The sequence below is a fragment of the Pleurodeles waltl genome, chromosome 5 (genome assembly GCF_031143425.1).
Source record: "Pleurodeles waltl isolate 20211129_DDA chromosome 5, aPleWal1.hap1.20221129, whole genome shotgun sequence".
In the NCBI taxonomy this organism is placed as follows: domain Eukaryota; kingdom Metazoa; phylum Chordata; class Amphibia; order Caudata; family Salamandridae; genus Pleurodeles; species Pleurodeles waltl.
The window spans coordinates 383,498,291-383,521,001 of NC_090444.1; positions in this window are offsets into that span (position 1 = coordinate 383,498,291).

A 22,711-nucleotide genomic window follows, 5' to 3' on the forward strand; every position below is an offset into this window, starting at 1 on the left:
GCAGGGGGTGGGGTGCTGGTGCCGTGGTCCTGTGGCAGTGCCTCCTGTCCACTAGCGCCAGCGGAGGTGGTGGGATGTTCATCATCCAGGCAGATTAAAATCCCCTCGGGCTCCATGAGGCCTTTGTTCACAGCTGTTGCTAGGAACAAAAAGCACATTGGCATGTTGATGCTCCGGGCTTTTACCAGTCAATAAAAGACCGGAGCACTCCATTGCTTCCAATGGAGCTTCCAACATTCCAGTGTTCTAAAAATAGATATATAAGGCACACCAAAATATGAAAGCATTATAAAGACATCACTGATGGTAGACCATATGATGCCATAAATACTGATAATACATCAACTAAAGCTACACTATTTCACTTTTTTAGATTTAAATCTTCCTTAGTACTTTGGTTTCAGATGCAAAAGATAGAAAATTGGTAGGTTATAAGGCAATCTTTGATTCATTTTAAGGTTGCTGTCATTGGATTTTGTCAATCCACTTTACTTTGCAAATTCCCATTGTAAAGTCCAGATTTAACTGTAATTCCTTCATAAAATATAATAGCTATAGCAGCATATTGTTTTCCAAAAGTAACTAGGACCCATATTTATACTTTTTGACTGGTTTGCGTCAAAAAAAAATTATCGACGGCTAACGCCATTCCTATGCGCCATGCAGGCGCTTTATTTAAGGATTGACATTAGCCGGCGCTGTGGGCTGGTCAGAGTAAAAAAACAATTACTCAAACCAGGCAGCGCCGGCGTAGGGAAAAACGGGGGTTGTGCGTCAAAAAATGGGGCTAGTCAGGTTTGAGTAAAAAATCATGGCTCAAACTGGACTTGCGCCATTTTTTTACGCACAACCCCCATTGCAATGACTCCTGTCTTAGCAAAGACAGGAGTCATGCCCCCTTGCTCAATGTCCATGCCCAGGGGACTTCTGTACCCTGGGCATGGCCATTGGGCACAGTGGCATGTAGGGGGCCCAAGTTAGCCCCCCCATGGCACTTAAAAAAAATTAAAAAAATTATACTTACCTCAACTTACCTTTACCTACCTGGGATGGGTCCCCCCATCCATGGGTGTCCTCCAGGGGTGGGCGAGGGTGGCAGCGGGTGTCCCCGGGGACAGGGGAGGGCACCTGTGGACTGCTTCCATGGTCAGTGACCATGGAAGTGGACCCACATGTCCCTTAACGCCTGCCCTCACCCAGGTGATAAAAAACTGCGCACATCAGGCTCTGCGCCATTTTTTAAGGCCCGCCCCCTCCTGTGCGTCAAAATGACGTGGGAGTATAAATAAGGCGCACAGGCCTTAAAGTAATTTTTGGGATGGGAACGCCTACCTTGCATGTCATTAATGCAAGGCGGTTTCCCGCATCCAGAAAATGACCCACACGGAGGGATTTTGACGTTCGTGGGGTTGGGCGTCATTGTGTAAATAAGGGGCAAGGTTTGCGTTGAATGTGCGTCAACATTTTTGACGCACATTCGGCACAGACAGAGTATAAATATGCCCCGATATGTCCTGTTTCTGGGGTTGGAATCTGTTTGCAAATTAGTGAAATCTACTTTACAAAACTTTAACTGTTTACCATCATATGGAAAATCTTATAAAGACATCAACCCTGGTAGGCTGTATGATGTCACAAATACTGATAATACATCCACTACAAGTACTCAATTTCACTTTTTGAACTGAAATCCTCCTTCGAACCTTGGTTCAAGAATTAAAAGATAGAAGTTTGGTAGCTTATAAGGTAATCTTTGCTTGAATTTCAGGTTGCTGTCATTCTATTCTGTCCATCCACTTTTACTCTTTAAATAGACAGTGTAGTGTCCTGATGTAACACTAGCTCCTTCATGGCATATTATAGCCATAGTAGTATATGGTTTTCCAGAAATAGATATTTGTCTTGCTTTAAAGTTTGTAATGTCTGTTTCCAATTTACTGTCATTTGTTCTGCATCGTTACAGCAATACAAAACATACTTGCCACTTCTTTGAATATGTAAAGTTGACACTTTTGGTAGGTATTGTTGTGTGTAGCTTGTTTCAACAATCTGTAAAAACTCACAATTGTGCAATCCAGAAGAGTTAAATAAATAAATCGCTCTGAATCTAATTCTGTAATTGAGGTAAATGAGCAATGTTGACAGTCATGGTTCCATGAGTAACTTTGTCCAAAGAACTCATTAATAGGTACTTCCTCTTCATCTAAAACAGCAAAAATAATGTTTAAAATTCCTGTGCACGTTTTGAGTGTCTATGATAAACTGTACAGATCCAGTGCAGACATCTACAAGGTATTGAATGTGTGATGCACAATGTGCTTTAGTTCTGTCACTACACACATGTTGGAACAAAGCAAATAGTGTAGAACACAAAGTCTTCTGTTGTTTCTGTTCAGTTGCATGAAGAACATGAGGTAATGTAAACAGCACACTGAGAACAACATTAGCACAGCAGTTGACACTGGGGGGGAGGGGTTTGACAACTGGTACCCAACATTATCTCTATCATTACAATTTTTTTCCTTACCAACTTTCTTGATTTCTTTCTTTTTCTTCTTTCCAACAACATGACTACAATCCTTTGAAAGTACTTTCTTTGGACAGATGATGCGTTTCTTCTAAAATGGGTACTGTTGTAAATGAGCAGCATTAACACTTCTTAATCGGTTGTATTCTTTCACACACCTTGCATCTGCATTTACTTTGCTGTCATCAACTTCAAAAAGATACAAACTGGACAATTTCCTAACTCGAGATAAGGCTACTTACAACATACCTTCCTTAAACACAGTACTACAAATGCTAATAAATGCTAAATGAACACTTAAATATTGAGATTTATTAATAGTCTCAGTGTATGCTAAAGAAACTGGAAACTGTTTCCATTGTACAAATAAGTCTTTCACTAGCAAAAACATACAGTAAACTTTGCAATCAGCTTCACACCATCAATCTGATCACATTTTATTGCTAGGTAGTCAACCTCATTCTTATTAGGAAACAGAATGAATTCAATCACTTCACCAATAGCACCATTAACCAATCCTTCACAACATTTACATTTGAACGCAGAATTACTTTACATTAAACATTTCTCTAATCCTGCATTTCTGGAAACAGATTTTTCCAATGAATCTAGTTTTGCTTGCAGCTTTTCGTTTAGAAATACTGTCACACCCTGATGGTCCATTTTGTCTATTGCTGTATGATGCAAAATTTCTTCTTTCTCCAATTCCAGCAATTTCTTGTTAAAAACAAGTGCACTGCTCCAGTGTCAGCTTCACACACACAATTGATTTTCCTTCTTGAATGAAAGTGAAAGTTAGCTCTGCTGCTGTCTTCTTAGTAGGCTACAGTTTTTCAAGAAGTCAACTTTCTAGTAGATGCTTACCCTCTTTGGAGAGAACACCTACTCTAATATCCTTCAGACTATTTGCATATTCAAGGTCATATATTTCTAAGTAGTTCTTTATTTTGAATGTTTAACCAAATGTTGACATTTCCAATACATCCCAAAGAATTCTGAGTTTCACCATGGAGCAGTATTTTGAACACAGGCAGTCCTTTAATTAGTGTAAGTTGTAGTAGATCACCAAACACAATCAAGTGTTTCCTTCCAAATAGCACATCATAGTCTGTTTTCAGAACCTATTGAATTTTCAGTGTACAAAGGCAAGCATCACATCTGAGTCTATGCTCACCTCATATGTGATTAATAGTTTTACTTTTTTCAGTAGTCTTGAGACTTCATGACAAGCTTTAATGGATAAACTTTGCTACTCCAGTTTGTTGTCATTCTGCACAGGCAGCATGAGAAGTCGATGTAATGTAATCCTTTTAATATTATATGCAGCTAATCCTGTGGGTGATGTTACTACACATAACAAATTACACTCTGTAGCCTTCTGTAGGAAGGCAGTGAGAACATATATTAAAAAGGTTTTACCAGTGTAGGTCTGAATGATGTGCATGCACACTCTTTCTTCTCATGGAGGAATCAATGCTCAGCCCTGTTTTTATCTCTGTATAGATATCTTCCTGCTCATCTTTTAGTTGTCCAACTAACTCTTCCAAATCAATACTTTCCTGTCTTGCTTGTTGCATTGCACTCTCCACCACATTCATTGCAATTGCAGCTTCATTTTCAATGAATGGATGCCCAAGAGGATCTTCACTTAGAGGAGCAGAACTCTCTTTGCTTTGTGAACTCTACTTAGCTATCTCAGCAGCAATTGTCTCTTTCTCTTCAAACACATCATTTAACATTTTCAAATAGTTAGGAAAAACTGAACACTCAGTGATATCCTTTGAAGCATTGAAAGATATTTCATAATGGTAATTCTCCTCTGACCTCCTGGTCAGTGTCTGCTCGCTCTCCTCTGCACAGATCCATCTGTTGCTGCTGCTTCTCCTGCTTCTGCTGCTTTCAAACTGAGAGACTGCCTGACTGTCAGTTTGAGGCCCACGTCCACCCACAGGCTCCCGCCTGTGCCTCATGGCCGAGTGGTCATCTGTGTGTATCTTTCTGTCACTTTTACTTTTGCCTATTTTTCTGTCGTCTTTCTTTTTTCTTTCTTGTCTCTTTCTCCTAGTCAGCCTTTCACCTTGCAAAGGGCTCTCCCGCGCTCCCATCTCCCAGCTGACTGGATCCTCCCACCTGCCTCCCCTCTTAATGGAGGCCACTGCGCACTGAGAGGGCGACCCCCCTGATCCCCTGGTCAGCGTCTGCTCGCTCTCCTCTGCACAGCTCCACATGTTGCTGCTGCTGCTGCCTCTGCTGCATTTGAACGGAGAGCCTGGCTGACTCTCAGTTCGAGGCCCACCTCCAACTGCAGGTTCACTCTGCACCTCATCCCTGGTGGCATATTGGCCATCTGTGTGTAAGTATCTTGCTGTCACTTTTACTTTTGCTTATTTTTCCGTCATCTTTATTTTTTCTATTCTTTGTCTTTCTTGTCTTGCTCTCTCTCCTTTCAGCCTTTCACTCTCCCGTGTTCTGTTTTCTGCCGCTGCTGCCCCTGCAGTCGCTCCTCCCCCCCCTGGGAAGCGCTTTTCTGCCCTCCTGCCTCCCAGCTGCCCAGACCCTTCCACCTCCCTCCCCTTCTTAATGTGGCCACTGCATAGCTGTGCAGTGGGCATGCTGCTGGCACGCCAAAGGAGCACTAAAGGCAAGCCTGTCTGTACCCGTCTGCACCTGGACCTCGCTCAGTGTCACAAACCCTGGTCCTTTGAACTTCCATCGCTACAACAGAGAGACCCTCCACATGCAGGACACTCCGCTGCCTGCCACTTTGCATTACCCAGAGACACCCATGGACTATTCTACTACCTATACTGCCACTGCTCCCTTACCATACTCCAAGTACCAGACCCTCCCACTACTGAGCCATCGCATACCAACCCGGGGCACCTCAGCTGCATTCTCCTCAACATTCGCTCCATCCACAAACACGCCGTAGAACTCTGGGACCTACTGGACTCCACCTGCTCAGACAGTGCCTTTCTCACTGAAACATGGACAAACCCACCATCTGCACCAGACATCGCCACTGCCATCTCCAGCAACCACAAACTACTCAGTGAAAACATGCCTTCTCGGCCAGGCGGCCGTCTGGCCATCATCCACAAATTCACCCTGCGCCTGACAAACAACATGGAAGAACACTCCCCTCTCTTGGAGCACCTCCATTTCCTGATACACGCCACCCCCAAGTCTACCTTCCTTGCACCCTCATCTGCAGTCCACCCGGCCCCGGCCCAGCCTCCAGCGACTCCATCTTTGACATCATTTCTCCCCATGCTCTCGACTCCACAACCTACTTCCTCCTCTGTAACCTCAACTACCACATTGACAATAGCAACGACACCAACAACACTTTCCTGTTCGAGAACCTCACCACAGTGGGACTAAAGCAACTGGTCACCCCTCCAACACACTTTGCTGGACACACACTCAATGCCATCCTTTCCACCAGCAACAACATCACCATCAACAACACCTCCACACTTCACTGGACTGACCACCACTGCATTCATTTAACTGTCACTACACCGACCATCCACCTCCGCACACTCTGAGCCCCAAGTAGAAAATGGAACCAGAAACAGCTCATTAACACCCTTAGCAAGCCTCTCCCACCCCTCACCTCATACGCTAACATCTCAGCACAGAACTTCCACCAATGGATCTCTGAACGCACCAACACCCTAGCACCTCTCCGTAAGACCTGAGATAAATACCACCTCAAGAAGGCCAGCTGGTTATCTCCCACACTCCCAAACTCCATGCGCACCTGCAGACAGCTACAGAATAGATGGAAAAACAGCAAGTCCCCAGAAGACTTTGAGGCCTTCAAAGCTGCCATCAAATCCCACCACCACCTCATCAGAGCCACCAGGAAAGCCTCCCTGCAGAACCGTATTAGCGCCACCACCCACAACACCAAAGAGCTCTTTGCAGTGGTCAAAGAGTTCATCAAACCTAAATCAGAAACAGCTACCATCCCTCCATCTCAAGACCTCTGCGATAGACTAGCCAACTTTTTCCACCAAAAAGCAAAGACATATATGACAGCGTCAGACCCCAAGACCCCGCGAGCTCTTCAACATACCCCGAGGTCCGAACCTCCGAACCGTCACAGATCCTGCACTGCTGGACCACCCTTACCATGCACGAGACCTGCTTTATCATGAGCAGCATCCACTCCTGAGCCCCTACGGACCCCTGTGCTCACCACATTTTCAATAAAGCCAACACCTCCATTGCACCCAAGCTCCACCACACCCTCAACTGTTCCATAGATACAGCTACCTTCCCCTAGGACTGAAAGCACACCGTGATCCGCCCACTTCTGAAGAAACCCATGGCTGATCCCTTGGACCTTAAGAACTACCTCCCCATCTCTCTGCTGCCTTTCTCAGCCAAGGTCATCGAAAAGGCCATCAACACACAGCTCTGTAAACACAGCGAGGACAACAAAATCCTGGACATCTCATAATCTGGTTTCAGGAGACCACCCTCCTCGCCGCCATAGATGAAATCCGCTTGCTCCTCGACCACTGACATTCCTCAGCCCTCATCCTACTGGGTCTATCAGCCACCTTCAACACAGTTTTGCATCTCACCCTCTGCTCCAGACTTCACACTGCCGGCGTACGCGGAAAGGCCCTATAATGGGTACGTACCTTCCTGTCTGGAAGAACACAGAGAGTCACACTCTCGCTTTACCTGTCAGAACCTATGGAGATCAGCTGCGGAGTTCCACAGGGCTCCTCCCTGAGCCCCACACTCTCCAACATCACATGCCCTACTTGCATCCATCATCAGGAGCCACGGGCTGAACATTGTCTCCTACGCCGAAAACACCCAGAATTTCAATTCTGAGTGGGCACTTGGAAAAAATTTCAACTTTTTTCACCAAAAAAGTGAAAAAATCCAAATTTCATCTTTTTTAGTCCTAAAAGTGAAAAAATCAAATTTCAAGTTTTTTTCTTCAAAAAAGTGACAAAGTCCCATGCTGAGTGGGCACTTAGAAAAAATTTCAACTTTTATCGTCCAAAAAGTGAAAACATCCAAATGTAATTTTCTTCTTCAAGAAGTGACAAATTCCCATTCTGACAAGGGACGTGGAAGCTCTTTTTAATTTTTTCAAAAGTTGAATTTTTTTCTAAGTCCCATCTCATTATGAGATGGGACTTAGAAAAATATTCAACTTTTGTCTAAGTTGACATGTGTGCCGCTTCCCATGTCAGAATGGGACATTTTGACTTATTGGATGGAAAGATAAACTTTTTTGATCCAAATAGTGAAAAAGTGCAAATTCATAGTTTTTGTCAAAAAAGTGACAAAGTCCCATTCTGAGTGGGCAATCGGAAAAAATTTCAATTTTTTTCTTCAAAAAAGTGACAAAAATTCCATTCTGAGTGGGCAAAAATTTCAACTTTTTTCACCAAAAAAGTGAAAAAATCCAAATTTCATCTTTTTTAGTCCCAAAAGTGAAAAAATCAAATTTCAATTCTTTTCTTCAAAAAGTGAAAAAAATTCCATTCTGAGTGGGCACTTGGAAAAAATTTCAACTTTTTTCACCAAAAAAGTGAAAAAATCCTAATTTCATCTTTTTTAGTCCCAAAAGTGAAAAAATCAAATTTCAATTTTTTTCTTCAAAAAAGTGACAAAGTCTGGTTCTGAGTGGGCACTTGGAAAAAAAATCTACTTTTTTGATCCAAAAAGTGAAAAAATCCAAATTCGATACATTTCTTCAAAAAGTCACAAAGTCCCATAGGATATAATGGGATATATATATCAGTGGACAGGATATCCATCACCGTTGTGATGGAGTAACTTGTCTGCCATGATCTAAATCTGGCCCTTGGTTTTCTGTGGCTAATTAGACAGCACACTGAGAACAACATTAGCACAGCAGTTGACACTGGGGGGGAGGGGTTTGACAACTGGTACCCAACATTATCTCTATCATTACAATTTTTTTCCTTACCAACTTTCTTGATTTCTTTCTTTTTCTTCTTTCCAACAACATGACTACAATCCTTTGAAAGTACTTTCTTTGGACAGATGATGCGTTTCTTCTAAAATGGGTACTGTTGTAAATGAGCAGCATTAACACTTCTTAATCGGTTGTATTCTTTCACACACCTTGCATCTGCATTTACTTTGCTGTCATCAACTTCAAAAAGATACAAACTGGACAATTTCCTAACTCGAGATAAGGCTACTTACAACATACCTTCCTTAAACACAGTACTACAAATGCTAATAAATGCTAAATGAACACTTAAATATTGAGATTTATTAATAGTCTCAGTGTATGCTAAAGAAACTGGAAACTGTTTCCATTGTACAAATAAGTCTTTCACTAGCAAAAACATACAGTAAACTTTGCAATCAGCTTCACACCATCAATCTGATCACATTTTATTGCTAGGTAGTCAACCTCATTCTTATTAGGAAACAGAATGAATTCAATCACTTCACCAATAGCACCATTAACCAATCCTTCACAACATTTACATTTGAACGCAGAATTACTTTACATTAAACATTTCTCTAATCCTGCATTTCTGGAAACAGATTTTTCCAATGAATCTAGTTTTGCTTGCAGCTTTTCGTTTAGAAATACTGTCACACCCTGATGGTCCATTTTGTCTATTGCTGTATGATGCAAAATTTCTTCTTTCTCCAATTCCAGCAATTTCTTGTTAAAAACAAGTGCACTGCTCCAGTGTCAGCTTCACACACACAATTGATTTTCCTTCTTGAATGAAAGTGAAAGTTAGCTCTGCTGCTGTCTTCTTAGTAGGCTACAGTTTTTCAAGAAGTCAACTTTCTAGTAGATGCTTACCCTCTTTGGAGAGAACACCTACTCTAATATCCTTCAGACTATTTGCATATTCAAGGTCATATATTTCTAAGTAGTTCTTTATTTTGAATGTTTAACCAAATGTTGACATTTCCAATACATCCCAAAGAATTCTGAGTTTCACCATGGAGCAGTATTTTGAACACAGGCAGTCCTTTAATTAGTGTAAGTTGTAGTAGATCACCAAACACAATCAAGTGTTTCCTTCCAAATAGCACATCATAGTCTGTTTTCAGAACCTATTGAATTTTCAGTGTACAAAGGCAAGCATCACATCTGAGTCTATGCTCACCTCATATGTGATTAATAGTTTTACTTTTTTCAGTAGTCTTGAGACTTCATGACAAGCTTTAATGGACATTCCTCAGCCCTCATCCTACTGGGTCTATCAGCCACCTTCAACACAGTTTTGCATCTCACCCTCTGCTCCAGACTTCACACTGCCGGCGTACGCGGAAAGGCCCTATAATGGGTACGTACCTTCCTGTCTGGAAGAACACAGAGAGTCACACTCTCGCTTTACCTGTCAGAACCTATGGAGATCAGCTGCGGAGTTCCACAGGGCTCCTCCCTGAGCCCCACACTCTCCAACATCACATGCCCTACTTGCATCCATCATCAGGAGCCACGGGCTGAACATTGTCTCCTACGCCGAAAACACCCAGAATTTCAATTCTGAGTGGGCACTTGGAAAAAATTTCAACTTTTTTCACCAAAAAAGTGAAAAAATCCAAATTTCATCTTTTTTAGTCCTAAAAGTGAAAAAATCAAATTTCAAGTTTTTTTCTTCAAAAAAGTGACAAAGTCCCATGCTGAGTGGGCACTTAGAAAAAATTTCAACTTTTATCGTCCAAAAAGTGAAAACATCCAAATGTAATTTTCTTCTTCAAGAAGTGACAAATTCCCATTCTGACAAGGGACGTGGAAGCTCTTTTTAATTTTTTCAAAAGTTGAATTTTTTTCTAAGTCCCATCTCATTATGAGATGGGACTTAGAAAAATATTCAACTTTTGTCTAAGTTGACATGTGTGCCGCTTCCCATGTCAGAATGGGACATTTTGACTTATTGGATGGAAAGATAAACTTTTTTGATCCAAATAGTGAAAAAGTGCAAATTCATAGTTTTTGTCAAAAAAGTGACAAAGTCCCATTCTGAGTGGGCAATCGGAAAAAATTTCAATTTTTTTCTTCAAAAAAGTGACAAAAATTCCATTCTGAGTGGGCAAAAATTTCAACTTTTTTCACCAAAAAAGTGAAAAAATCCAAATTTCATCTTTTTTAGTCCCAAAAGTGAAAAAATCAAATTTCAATTCTTTTCTTCAAAAAGTGAAAAAAATTCCATTCTGAGTGGGCACTTGGAAAAAATTTCAACTTTTTTCACCAAAAAAGTGAAAAAATCCTAATTTCATCTTTTTTAGTCCCAAAAGTGAAAAAATCAAATTTCAATTTTTTTCTTCAAAAAAGTGACAAAGTCTGGTTCTGAGTGGGCACTTGGAAAAAAAATCTACTTTTTTGATCCAAAAAGTGAAAAAATCCAAATTCGATACATTTCTTCAAAAAGTCACAAAGTCCCATAGGATATAATGGGATATATATATCAGTGGACAGGATATCCATCACCGTTGTGATGGAGTAACTTGTCTGCCATGATCTAAATCTGGCCCTTGGTTTTCTGTGGCTAATTAGACTGTCTTTGCTGTGTCTTACCAAACAACCATCACTACTAACTACTGCAAATTTATCTTCATCTAAATTTTCTGTGACATTATTTCTAAATATGTAGTTTTGAAGAATTTCATAAAGAAATACATTTTCAAGAAGTGAACTCCTTTTTGGATAGTAAGTATCCAACATGTTTGTCTTTACAATGGCAGTACTTTCTGTCTCAAATTCTGCAAGGTACTGAATTTAAGGAACTGATTTTAACACTCTATTTCCATGCATGCTAGACCTAGACTTGCCTAAACAATTTCTCTTGACTTTGAGTGTAAACTAGTTGAGATTAATCAGTCACAATAGTCCTAGGACCCAATTTCTCTATGTGTAAGCATCTTCAAACTGAAGCTGTATAATATCTTAGTTAGATACTTTTCAGCAAAAATCTTCTCCCACATAGCCTTCATTTCCATCTTCTCTGATTGTATTATGTATGAAGTCATATAAAGAGCAACAGCAATGGAGTTGCTGCAACAAACTGAATATCCATATTGGCATTCCACATTTTGAGGATGTATGTGCTTTCGCTTAATATTTGATTGTTTATGTCTCACTGCAGACAAAAAACTGTTCACTCTTCCTTTGAAATTGCAGGTCTTGGAAAAGTATAACAACACTTTGGCCCTCATTACAACCCTGGCGGTCGGTGTTAAAGCGGCGTTAATACCGCCAACAGGCCGGCGGTAAAAAAAAAAAGGGATTATGTCCCTGGCGGTAACCGCCTTCAAAGACCGCCACTTTAACACACTGACCGCCAGGGTGGTAACAGCCGCTGGGCTGGACACTTCGGTCTCCAGCCTGGCGGGCGTCACAATCCCACCCTCAGGATTACAACCCGGCCTACCGCCATGGTTTTCGTTCCAAACTTACCGCACGAAAACCATGGGGGTAGGCATGGGGTAGGCACTATCAGTGCCAGGGAATCCCTTCCCTGGCACTGATAGGGGTCTCCCCTGCCCCCCTCCTCCTCCTCAGAGTCCGCCCCTGCCCTCCCCCTCCCTCTCCTGCCCCCACACATATACACACCCGCACGCACACCCATATATGCACATTCACAACGCATACCCATCACCACCCACGCATGCACACATACATACCCACACACTGCAACACACACCAACATACATTGTCACACACATGCATTCACAACACCCAACACACACAATCACTCATTCACGCATGCATTAAAGGTGATTCACACCCACATGCACGCATTCTAAAACACACACACACACACCCCTTACATGCACACAACACCCCCACCCCTCTCCTGTTGGAGAACCCGACTTACCTGCTTGCAGGGGGTCCTCTGGCTTGAGACAGTCTGCAGTGCTGCTGTCAGCAGCAGCGTCCGCCATCAAAACACCGCCAGGCTGTATCATTGGACATGACACGGTCGGTGGAGTTTTGCTGGTGTGGCGGTGCTGCTGTCAGTAGCACCGCCTTAACGCTGTCCGCCGCCATGACCGGCGGCGGTGTTCCACCAGCATTCTGGCGGTATACCATTGGTGGTCATGATGCGCGTAGATGGCGGGTAGCAACGGTGGCGGTATGCTGGCAGTACTTACCGCCAATGTCTTAATGGGGGCCTTTGTGTACAATTTTCCTTTAGTTCTGTATTTCCACCAACAGGATTTCACACATCTATGTACTTGGAAGCAAAGAACATGCTGTTTCAGGCCTTTTTCATCACTGCCTTTTGCGATGGCACATGTGAGGTGCTGTTCTTTGAAAGAAAGTACAGACTCATCTGTGTCCATTCCAAATTTTGGAACAACATAAGAATATGAGAAGCACCTCTTGCTTGGTACTCTTTACTCCAAAAGAAATCTGTAACTTCTCCAAGAGGTGGAATTTTGTTGCAGTTGAAAGAAAGTATGGGGGTCATTCCGACCCTGGCGGTCAAGGACCACCGGGGCCAGGGTCGGCGGGAGCACTGCCAACAGGCTGGCGGTGCTCCGCAGGGCATTCTGACCGCGGCGGTATGGCCGCGGTCAGAACAGGAAAACCGGCGGTGTCCCGCTGGTTTTCCGCTGCCCTGAGGAATCCCCCATGGCGGCGCAGCTTGCTGCGCTGCCATGGGGGATTCCGACCCCCTCACCGCCATCCTGTTCCTGGTGGTTCTGACCGCCAGGAACAGGATGGCGGTGAGGGGTGTCGTGGGGCCCCTGGGGGCCCCTGCAGTGCCCATGCCATTGGCATGGGCACTGCAGGGGCCCCCGTAAGAGGGCCCCACTTTGAATTTCAGTGTCTGCTTAGCAGACACTGAAATTCGCGACGGGTGCTACTGCACCCGTCGCACCCTTCCCACTCCGCAGGCTCCATTCGGAGCCGGCTTCCTCGTGGGAAGGGGTTTCCCGCTGGGCTGGCGGGCGGCCTTCTGGCGGTCGCCCGCCAGCCCAGCGGGAAAGCCAGAATGGCCTCCGCGGTCTTTCGACCGCAGAGCGGCCATATGGCGGTTCCCGCCAGGCGGGCGGCGACCGCCGCCCGCTGGCCTCAGAATGAGGCCCTATGTCTTGAAACCTTGGTTAAAATACCTACAAACATTTGCAGGATCCAAAGAGCAAAGTTCTCCTGGTGTCTTCAAATTCATGCCATTGATTTTAAAATTAGCTTCTTTCAAAAAGTCATGTAAGTCATCCCATGCATAGTCTGTACAACTCAGGGTCAAAAACCAAGTTGGTACACCTACATTTTGCAACATACGCTTTAGCTCACCATGATGATGATATCAGTATTCATTGGTCCCACGTTCGTATGCCATCAAATGTATTAAATTGTATTTCAACTTCTTATCTTTGTCAAGCATTTTGTCAAGAAAATCTTTTGCAGACATCTTTTTTAGATTATCTCCTGTTTTAGTAATATGATAGTGTAGACAAATCACTTTCAAATAGCAGAAGAAATATATATGGAATACTTTGTTGAAATCTAGGGTCTTCTGAATATAATCTTGTTGACCTGTACTCAGCTGCTGGTATTTGCAATGGGTGGTTATCATATTGTTCACCGACTGCAGTTGGAAATAGTTGTGGAAACCAGCGAGCCACTAAACTTTTCTCCCACACACTCATTGGAGTTCCTTTAGCTTGTTTCATCTGACACATTTCAATGGCATCCCCCCATAATCTCTTTTGATTGGAGTGGATGGATGCTGTAGTGCTCATATATTTCTTCACATTTAGTTGTATCCACTTTTTCTAACTACCCAGTTGAAGCTAACATTTCTTCCTCCATAGAAGCTCCATGTATAGGAACATCCACATCTTTGCAAAACACATTGTTGTGTTTAAGATATAGGCCCTCATTACAACCCTGGCAGTCGGTGATAAAGTGGCAGTAATACCACCAACAGGCAGGCATTAACCACTGCCAAATTATGACCACGGCAGTGATAACTCAGATAGACAGCCACTTTACCACACCGACTGCCAGGGCGCAAACAACAGGCACCATGGCGGTAGCCGCCTACAGCCAGGCGGAAGTCAATGTTCCGCCCACCATATTATGACCCCTGGAACCGCCACTTATTCCGGGGCGGTACCAACAACATCAAAAGCCTGGTTGAAACAGAGCTCAGAAAGGAAAGGACTCACCTTTGGAGACACAGGGAAGAACCACAACGCCAAGCAGCCCCTGCTGCAAATATTTCCCATGATTTTTTAGGTCCTGCTCCACCATGAACACCAATGATGGCGAAGACAACCACGGTGAGTACAGCCACCTAGCACACAGGGGATGGGGAGGAAAAAGAGAGTGACACACACACGCACAACACACACCCCCACCCCAACACCATACACACAATCAGATGCAGTGAGACAACATATTTACCCCATACCCCTCAGGAATAATGCAATGACAACACAAATAGATGAAAGTGAGTGTAATAATATAGATACAGTAAAAATACAAACATTCAATCCAAAAGTATATACATCTGTACATTTCAAGGGACACTGTCCAGTCCTCAATGTACGTGGGTCACAGGGCCACATGACAAAGTCCAAGGCCCCACCTGTCTCCTGCACCAACACAGAGATAACACTGCAGGGGCATCAGTTGGAAAATAGGCAGGCACCTCAGTGGGACGGGGAACGGAGGGGACCTCATCCAGCAGATGGAACAAATCCACAGGTTCTGGAGGGGGCAACATGCTCTGTGCTTGGTCCTGGGGAGTTCAAGCCCACAGCCTCTCAAGTGGGTGACTTGCCCACATGCTCTGGAAGGGGCAACATGCCTTGTGCTTGGTCCTGGGGAGTGCATGTCCACAGTCTCTCAAGTGGGTGACTTGCCCAAATGCTCTGGAGGGGGCAACATGGCCTGTGCTTGGCCCTGGGGAGTGATAGGCCACAGTCTCTCAAGTGGGTGACTTGCCCACATGCTCTGGAGGGGGCACCATGCCCTGTGCTTGAGCCTGGGGAGTGCAAGGCCACAGTCTCTCAGGTGGGTCACTTGCCCATATGCTCTTGAGGGGCATTGTGCCCTGTGCTTCTGATCCTGGGGAGGACGGGTGAGTGGGTGCCAGACCCACTGGTTCTGGAGGGGGCATCGTGCCCTGTGCTTCTGATCCTGGGGAGGAAGGGGTGAGTGGGTGGCATACCCACTGGTTCTGCAGAGGGCATCATGCCCTGTGCTTCTGATCCTGGAGAGGCTGGAGTGACTGGGTGGCATATCCACTGGATCTGCAGGGGGCATCGTGCCCTGTGCTACTAATCCTGGGGAGTGCAAGGTCACAGTCTCTCAGCTGGGTGTCATACCCACAGGATTTGCAGGGTGCAGGCCGCACAACAGCCCATGGAGGCAGGACTACAGACTGTCTGCTGGCGGTGACGGCTGCTCAGTGGTGGTAGTGGTGCTGCTGCTGCTGCTGGTGGGGGGAAGCTCCTGCCCATCCCCTGCAGCCTTGGATGGCTGCCCTCTGGTGGTGGACTACTACTGCTGGTGGTGGTGGTTGTGGGGGGAATCTCCAGCCCATCCCCTGCACCCTCAGATGGTTGCCCACTGGTGCTGGTGGTGGTGCTGCTGGTGGTGGCGGTTGTGGGGGGAAGCTCCAGCCCATCCCCTTTAGCCACGGATGGCTGCCCACTTGTGGTGGTGGTGGTGCTGCTGCTGCTGTTGGTGGTTGTGGGGGGAAGCTCCAGGCCATCCCCTGCACCCTCGAATGGCTGCCCACTGCCGCTGGTGGTGGTGCTGGTGCTGCTGGTGGCGGTTGAAAGAGGAAACTCCAGCCCATACCCTGCAGCATCAGATGGCTGCCCACTGGTGCTGGTAGTGGCGGTTGTGGGGGGGAAGCTCCAGCCTGTCCCCTTCATCCTCGGATGGCTGCACAACAATGGTTGGTGGTGGGGGGCTCTGACTGAGTCCCAGCACCAGGCCACTCATCCTCCCTGCCTGCTGGTGCAGGCCCCTTGCCTTCCTGGCAGCAGCTGGGGATTGCTCCTTGCTCTCCTTTGCAGCACTTTGGGCAGGCTTGTTGCCCTTCCTGCCAGCAGCTGGGGATGGCACCTTGCTCTTCCTGGCAGCCGCTGGGGCAGGTTCCTCGCCCTTCCTGTCAGAAGATGGGGATCACACCTTGCCATTCTTTGCAGCTCTTGTGGCAGGCTCCTTGCCCTGCCGGGCAGCACTTGGGGATGGCACCCCATCCTTGAGGCAGCTTGGTGCCCTGGATCCTTTACCACCATGAGTGGGTATGCACACTACTGTGCCTGTGGGTGGCTGAGGTGCTTGCCTGGGTTTTTGCCACCCTGTCCAGACTGGAAGGACTGGGGTAGGGGTGGGAAAGAGGTCAATGGTGGAGAGGAAAAGCTTCTTAGGGACACTGTGGCGGGAAGAGTGAGAAGGTTTGGGAGTGGAGGAAGAGGGAGTGGTTGTAGGAGGTGTCTGTCTTCTGTGTTTGGGTGCAGATGCATGGGCTGGATGCTGTTGTGAGGTGGATGGCTGTTGGGTGTCTGAGTGCTTGCGTTTGTGTACCTTGGGAGGGGGAGACAGACACAGTGGGAGAGGACACAGGGGGCATGTGCATAGATGTTGTAGTGGTGTCTGCAAGTGAGGTGTGTCTTCTGCTAGGTGTGGTGGTGATGCTGGTAGTGGATGATGGTGTAGTGCATGCAGGTGTGAGTATAGATGCAACTGGGAGGAAGGTGGAGGAGGAGGAGAGGGGCACAGTGGAGGCAATGGATGTTGGTATGTCTGCTTCTGGATGGTGTTTGTGTGAGTGCCTGTGGGATGATGTGTGGTGTTTGTGTTTGCCATGCCCACTCTTGTGTGTTGTACTGTGTGCATGCTCGTCTACCTGTGTGCTTGGGATAGGTTGGGGTTGAGGGGAATGGGATTGAGAAGAGGAAGTTAGAGTGGGAAGGCTACCATCAGAGAGTAGGCCAGAGCCTGGATTAATCTCTTCTGGCCTGCCAAGCCAGTGTGAATGCCCTCCAGAAATGCATTTGTCTGTTGCACAATGGTTGACTGCCCTGCAGAGATGGATCACAGGAGGTCAATAGCCTCCTCACTCAGGGCAGCAGGGCTTACTGGGGCAGGGCCTGAGGTGTCTGGGGCGAAGGAGATGACCACCCTCCTGGGTGAGCGGGCACGAGCAACTCAATGAGGGGCTGCTGGGAGGGCAGTGCTGGTATGGGGGTTGGCTGATGTACCTGTTGCTGGGGTGGTCACAGAAGTGACTGCCACCATCAGAGAGCTTCCATCAGAGGAGGTATCTGTGTCCGAACTGTCCCCTCCTGTCTCCAAGGTGGTGCTCCCCTCGTCCTCCCTCAAACTGGTGCCCTCAGCGTCGGTGGACTCTGCCTCCTGGGACCTATGGGATGCAGCTCCCTCTGTCGCCGGTGCCTTTGCTCCTCCGCCAGATGATGCTAATGCACATTAGGACAGGATGACAAAATGAAAAGGGGGGGAAGACAATGGATACACAGGGTCAATGGCTGCAGAAACACCACCGTTGGTGTACATACCACACTCACACACAGGGAGCCGGCCTACGCACTATGCAATTCACTAACAGTACCTATGCTAGTCTCCAGGGCTTGTGGAGGGACATAGCCTGCCAATTGCAGCATACCTGGGACCCACACAGCCCTGCCCAGTAGAGGATACCTACAAGCTAGGTAGGAGGAATATCACTTCAGAACTCTGCCCAACATAGGAACTACTTTGTAATGTCAGGCCTGACCTAGGGGCACCCACTGACACACATCCTCCACCCGGATACCACCCTACCAGGCATAAGTTGTAATGACGGGCACTTTACTCACCCCCTTGTGGCTGCTGTGATGCCCTCAAGCACCTATCCAGCTCAGGATAGGCCACCGTCAGGGGGGTTAGGGTTCGATGGGCACCCCTTCCTCGTTGGGAGGCCATCCCCAGCTGGGCCTCCGCGGTCTTCCGTGCCCAGCGTCTCAGGTCCTCCAACCGTTTCTGACAGTGGGTGCTCCGCATGCCGTAGACCCCCAGGGTCTGCACGTCCTTGGCGATGGCACGCCATATACCGTTCTTTTGATTGGCACTGACCTGCAGAGAAATACACACAGGGAAAGCCATTAGTCATACTGTCCTGGCTGTTACACTTTTGGCCCACCATACCCCTTCACATCACCATTTGCACACAAAGGGCCCAGCCCACAAGCTGTATGCCGCCCAGGGGACATCCACCAACCCCCCCACACGAGCCCTTCACACACACCACTCCATGCATTCATGCCCCATGCATCGTACTCACAGTGTACTCACCTGTTGGTCTGGAGGCCCACACAGAAGTCTGTACTGGAATAGGATCCCATCCACCAGTCTCTCCAACTCCGCCAAAGTGAAGGCAGGGGCTCTTTCCCCAGTCACAGGCGCCATGGTAGGTCCCAGACACAGGTCACAGCAGCACATGCAGTGAAGGTCCTCTCCTGTTGAAGGTCAGGTACCAAGTGAGAGAACAGATAGAAAATGGCAGTGACGTCTGCGGTGGTGCATACAGTCACCGCCGGTGTACATCACCATTGGCCACTGTACCCCTTAGGGCCCAATCTTATCCAATGAGAAGTTGCATGGCGGTTCCCGACCGCCTCCCGCAATGGCACACAACGTCAGCAGAATTACCTCACTTTCACCTGTCCCTCCACACAGGACAGGTGGATGCCATTTCAGGGGGGGGGGACAGGCCCTGGATTATAACTGCGTCACAGTTCACAATTGGACATACAAGACAAATGCCACTTATACATTTAAAATTAGCATCATGCATTGTACTGTTGTGGCTCCAATGTTTAGTTTGTGACTTGCTCCTCACTCCTTTGTCCCTTAGGCTGCAACCGCTGTGGATGAATAGGAGATGGAGACATACCCCCGTGTACAGACCCCTGGTTTACTTGGCAACAATGGAGGACAGGCACATTATCCTCACCTACAGACTTGATAGGGCCACTCTAATGGATCTGTGTGCCCAACTGGAGCCTGACCTGGTATCTGCTATCCGTCACCCCACTGGGATTCCCCCTCTTGTGCAAGTTCTATCAGTGCTCCATTTCTTGGCAACTGGTTCCTTCCAAGTGACAGTGGGCTTGGCAGCAGGAATGTCACAGCCAATGTTCTCAAGAGTGCTGACCAGAGTGTTGTCTGCCCTGATTAAACACATGTGCAGCTATATTGTTTTCCCCAAGTGGAAGATTTGGCCACAATGAAGGCTGACTTCTATGCAATGGGACATATCCCCAACATAATTGGGGCAATTGATGGAACACATATTGCATCCCCCCCCCGGCAAAATGAACAGGTATTCTGAAATTGAAAAAGTTATCATTCCAGATGGTGGGCCTGGCAGACCAGTACCTCTCCCATGTCAATGCTAAGTATCCTGGGTCTGTGGATGATGCCTTTATCCTTAGGAATAGCAGCATCCCTAATGTGATGGCCCAACTACAGAGGCACAGGTTGTGGCTAATATGTGAGCCCTTGTTCCAATCCATGTTGGTGTATGGGTATGGTGTTGGCCATATGGGATGGTGTGTGGCAGAATGTTGTCCCTCCATATTTGCAGATGACTCAGGTTAACCCAACCTATCATGGCTACTGAACCCTGTGAGGAATCACAAGACAAGGGCAGAAGAACGTTACAATGAGGCACATGGGCGTACAAGAAGGATTATAGAACGTACTCCTCCGGGAGGCCAGGTTTCGGTGCCTCCATCTAAAAGGTGGATCCCTGTGCTACTCACCCAAGAAAGTCTGCCAGATCATCGTGGCATGCTGTATGTTGCACAACCTTGCCTTGAGACTCCATGTGCCTATTCTGCAGGAGGAGGAGGAAGAGGCTGGAGATGGCCGTGTGGCAGCAGTGGACCCTGTAGACAGTGAGGATGAGGAGGCAGAGGATGAAGATGAGGACAACAGAACTGCAGTGATCAGACAATACTTCCAATGACACACAGGTAGGATAGTGTTACTTCACATTTAATTGTCATTATTTTGATTATCTTTGTCACAGGCATGCTGTTATTTCCCACTTCAATGCCCATTCACTGTACCCTTTGAAAATTAATTTTGCAGATCTTGGTTAAATGAATACATACTGAAATCATTAGACATACTCCATACTTGTATTTTTTCAAAGGGTGTTTATTTAAGTGCTAAGAGTAGGGGGCAAGTGCATTGGGCTGGGGTGATGATGGAGGAAAGTCCAGGGAATAGTTCCAGTCTATTTGTAGCAGAGGTGCATTGTCCAAGGGGACATAGGAAGGGGAGCAATGGCAGTGCAAGGTGGACAGGGTGACAGAGTGGGACACAAGGGTGACAATCAGGAAAGTCTCATTTCCTGGCGGGGGTCTTGGCAATAGTCTCTGGCTTCTGCATGGATCACAGGGAACATTGGCGGGCTTGTTTTCCTTCTGCCGGGGTAGGGGTGCTGGTGGCCTGTTGTTCCTGTGGCAAGGCCTCCTGTTCATTAGCGGCAGTGGAGGTGGAAGGCAGTTCAGATGTCTGGCTAGTGGCAGGCGCCCGCTGTTGTGAGGCCGCCTCTCTCATAATGTTGGCCATGTCTGCCAGCACCCCTGCAATGGAGACTAGGTTGGTGTTAATGGCCTGCAAGTCCTCCCTGATACCCTAGTACTGTCCCTCCTGCAGCTGCCTGTTCTCCTGCACGTTGTCCAGGATCTGGCCCAGGGTGTCCTAGGAATGTTGGTATGCTCCCAGGATCTCGGTGTGTGCCTCCAGGTGAGTTGGTTCCCTGGGCCTGTCCTCCCCCTGGTGCATAGCACTCCTCCCAGTTTCCCTGGTGTCCTGTGCCTCTGTCCCCTGAACCGTGTGCCCACTGCCACTGACCCCAGGTCCCTGATTGTCTGAGCTGTGCCCTGGACACACTGCTGATTGACGTGTCCTGGGGACAGAGGTGTGGGTACGCTGGGTGGGTGCTGTGGTGGTGTTTCCTGATGGGGGAGGCTCTGTGGTGGTGTGTGACTGTGGCTGAGTTACCAACTGTCCAGATGATGGGCCTGGTTGGTCATCCAGATCCAGGCGTCCAGAGTCGCTGTCATCACTGTGGGCCTCTCCTGTGGGAGGGCTGGATATTGCTGGCACCTCTTCTCCCGTGACATTGACTGGGGTACCTGTGGGGATGTGAATGCAGTGTTATTCTTTCTGTGTGGGACATATTGTGCATCGGTGGGTTGCCCTCTTTGGTTATCATTGCCCTGGCAGCTTTTACTTGTGTAAGTTGGTATGTGGTGGGCTAGCTGAATCTCTCTAGTGTGCATGCTTTGATGATAGTTGTCCATGCAGGTCTGTGAGTGGTGTCCATGCATTGGTATGGCATGCAGGGTTTGGCATTGGGATGAGTGAGATGTGATGGTGGGGTGTGTGGGAGTTGGTGGAGTGATGGGAGTGAGGGAAAGGGTGGGGGTATGTGATGGCATGCAGGTAGAGGGGTAGTAGTAGTATAGAGTTGACTAACCAGAGTCCAGTCCTCCTGCTACTCCTGCCAGGCCCTCAGGATGCATGATTGCCAAGACTTGCTCCTCCCATGTTGTTAATTGTGGGGGAGGAGGTGGGGGTCCACCGCCAGTCCTCTGTTCAGCGAGTTGGTGTCTTGCTACAATTGAACGTACCTTTCCCCGTAGGTCATTCCACCTCTTCCTGATGTCATCTGTGGTTCTGGGGTGCTGTCCCACGGTGTTGACCCTGTCCACGATCCTCCGCCATAGCTCCATCTTTCTACCAATGGATATCTGGTTCACCTGTTCTCCAAATAGCTGTGGCTCTACCCAGATGATTTCCTTCACTATGACCCTTAGCTCCTCCTCTGAGAATCGGGGGTGTCATTGTGGTGTCATGGGTGTTGTGTGAGTAGTGTGGGTGAGGGTGTGTAGGGTGATGTGTTGGGGTGTGTGATGTAAGGTGCGTGGGTGGTGTATAGTTGATGGTGGTGTGGTGGTCTGGTCTTGTCTGTAGTTGTGATGTCAGTCTGTTGGCAATGGTTTGTATTCATAAGGGATTGTGGTTAATGTGACTGTGTTTTATAGTGGTGTGGGTGTGATGTGTGTATGGGTGTCAGGTGGGTGTAGTTTGAATTGTCCAATGTGGTGTTGTTTTGTATGTGTGTGTGTGTGTGTATTTTGAGCGCGGCGGTG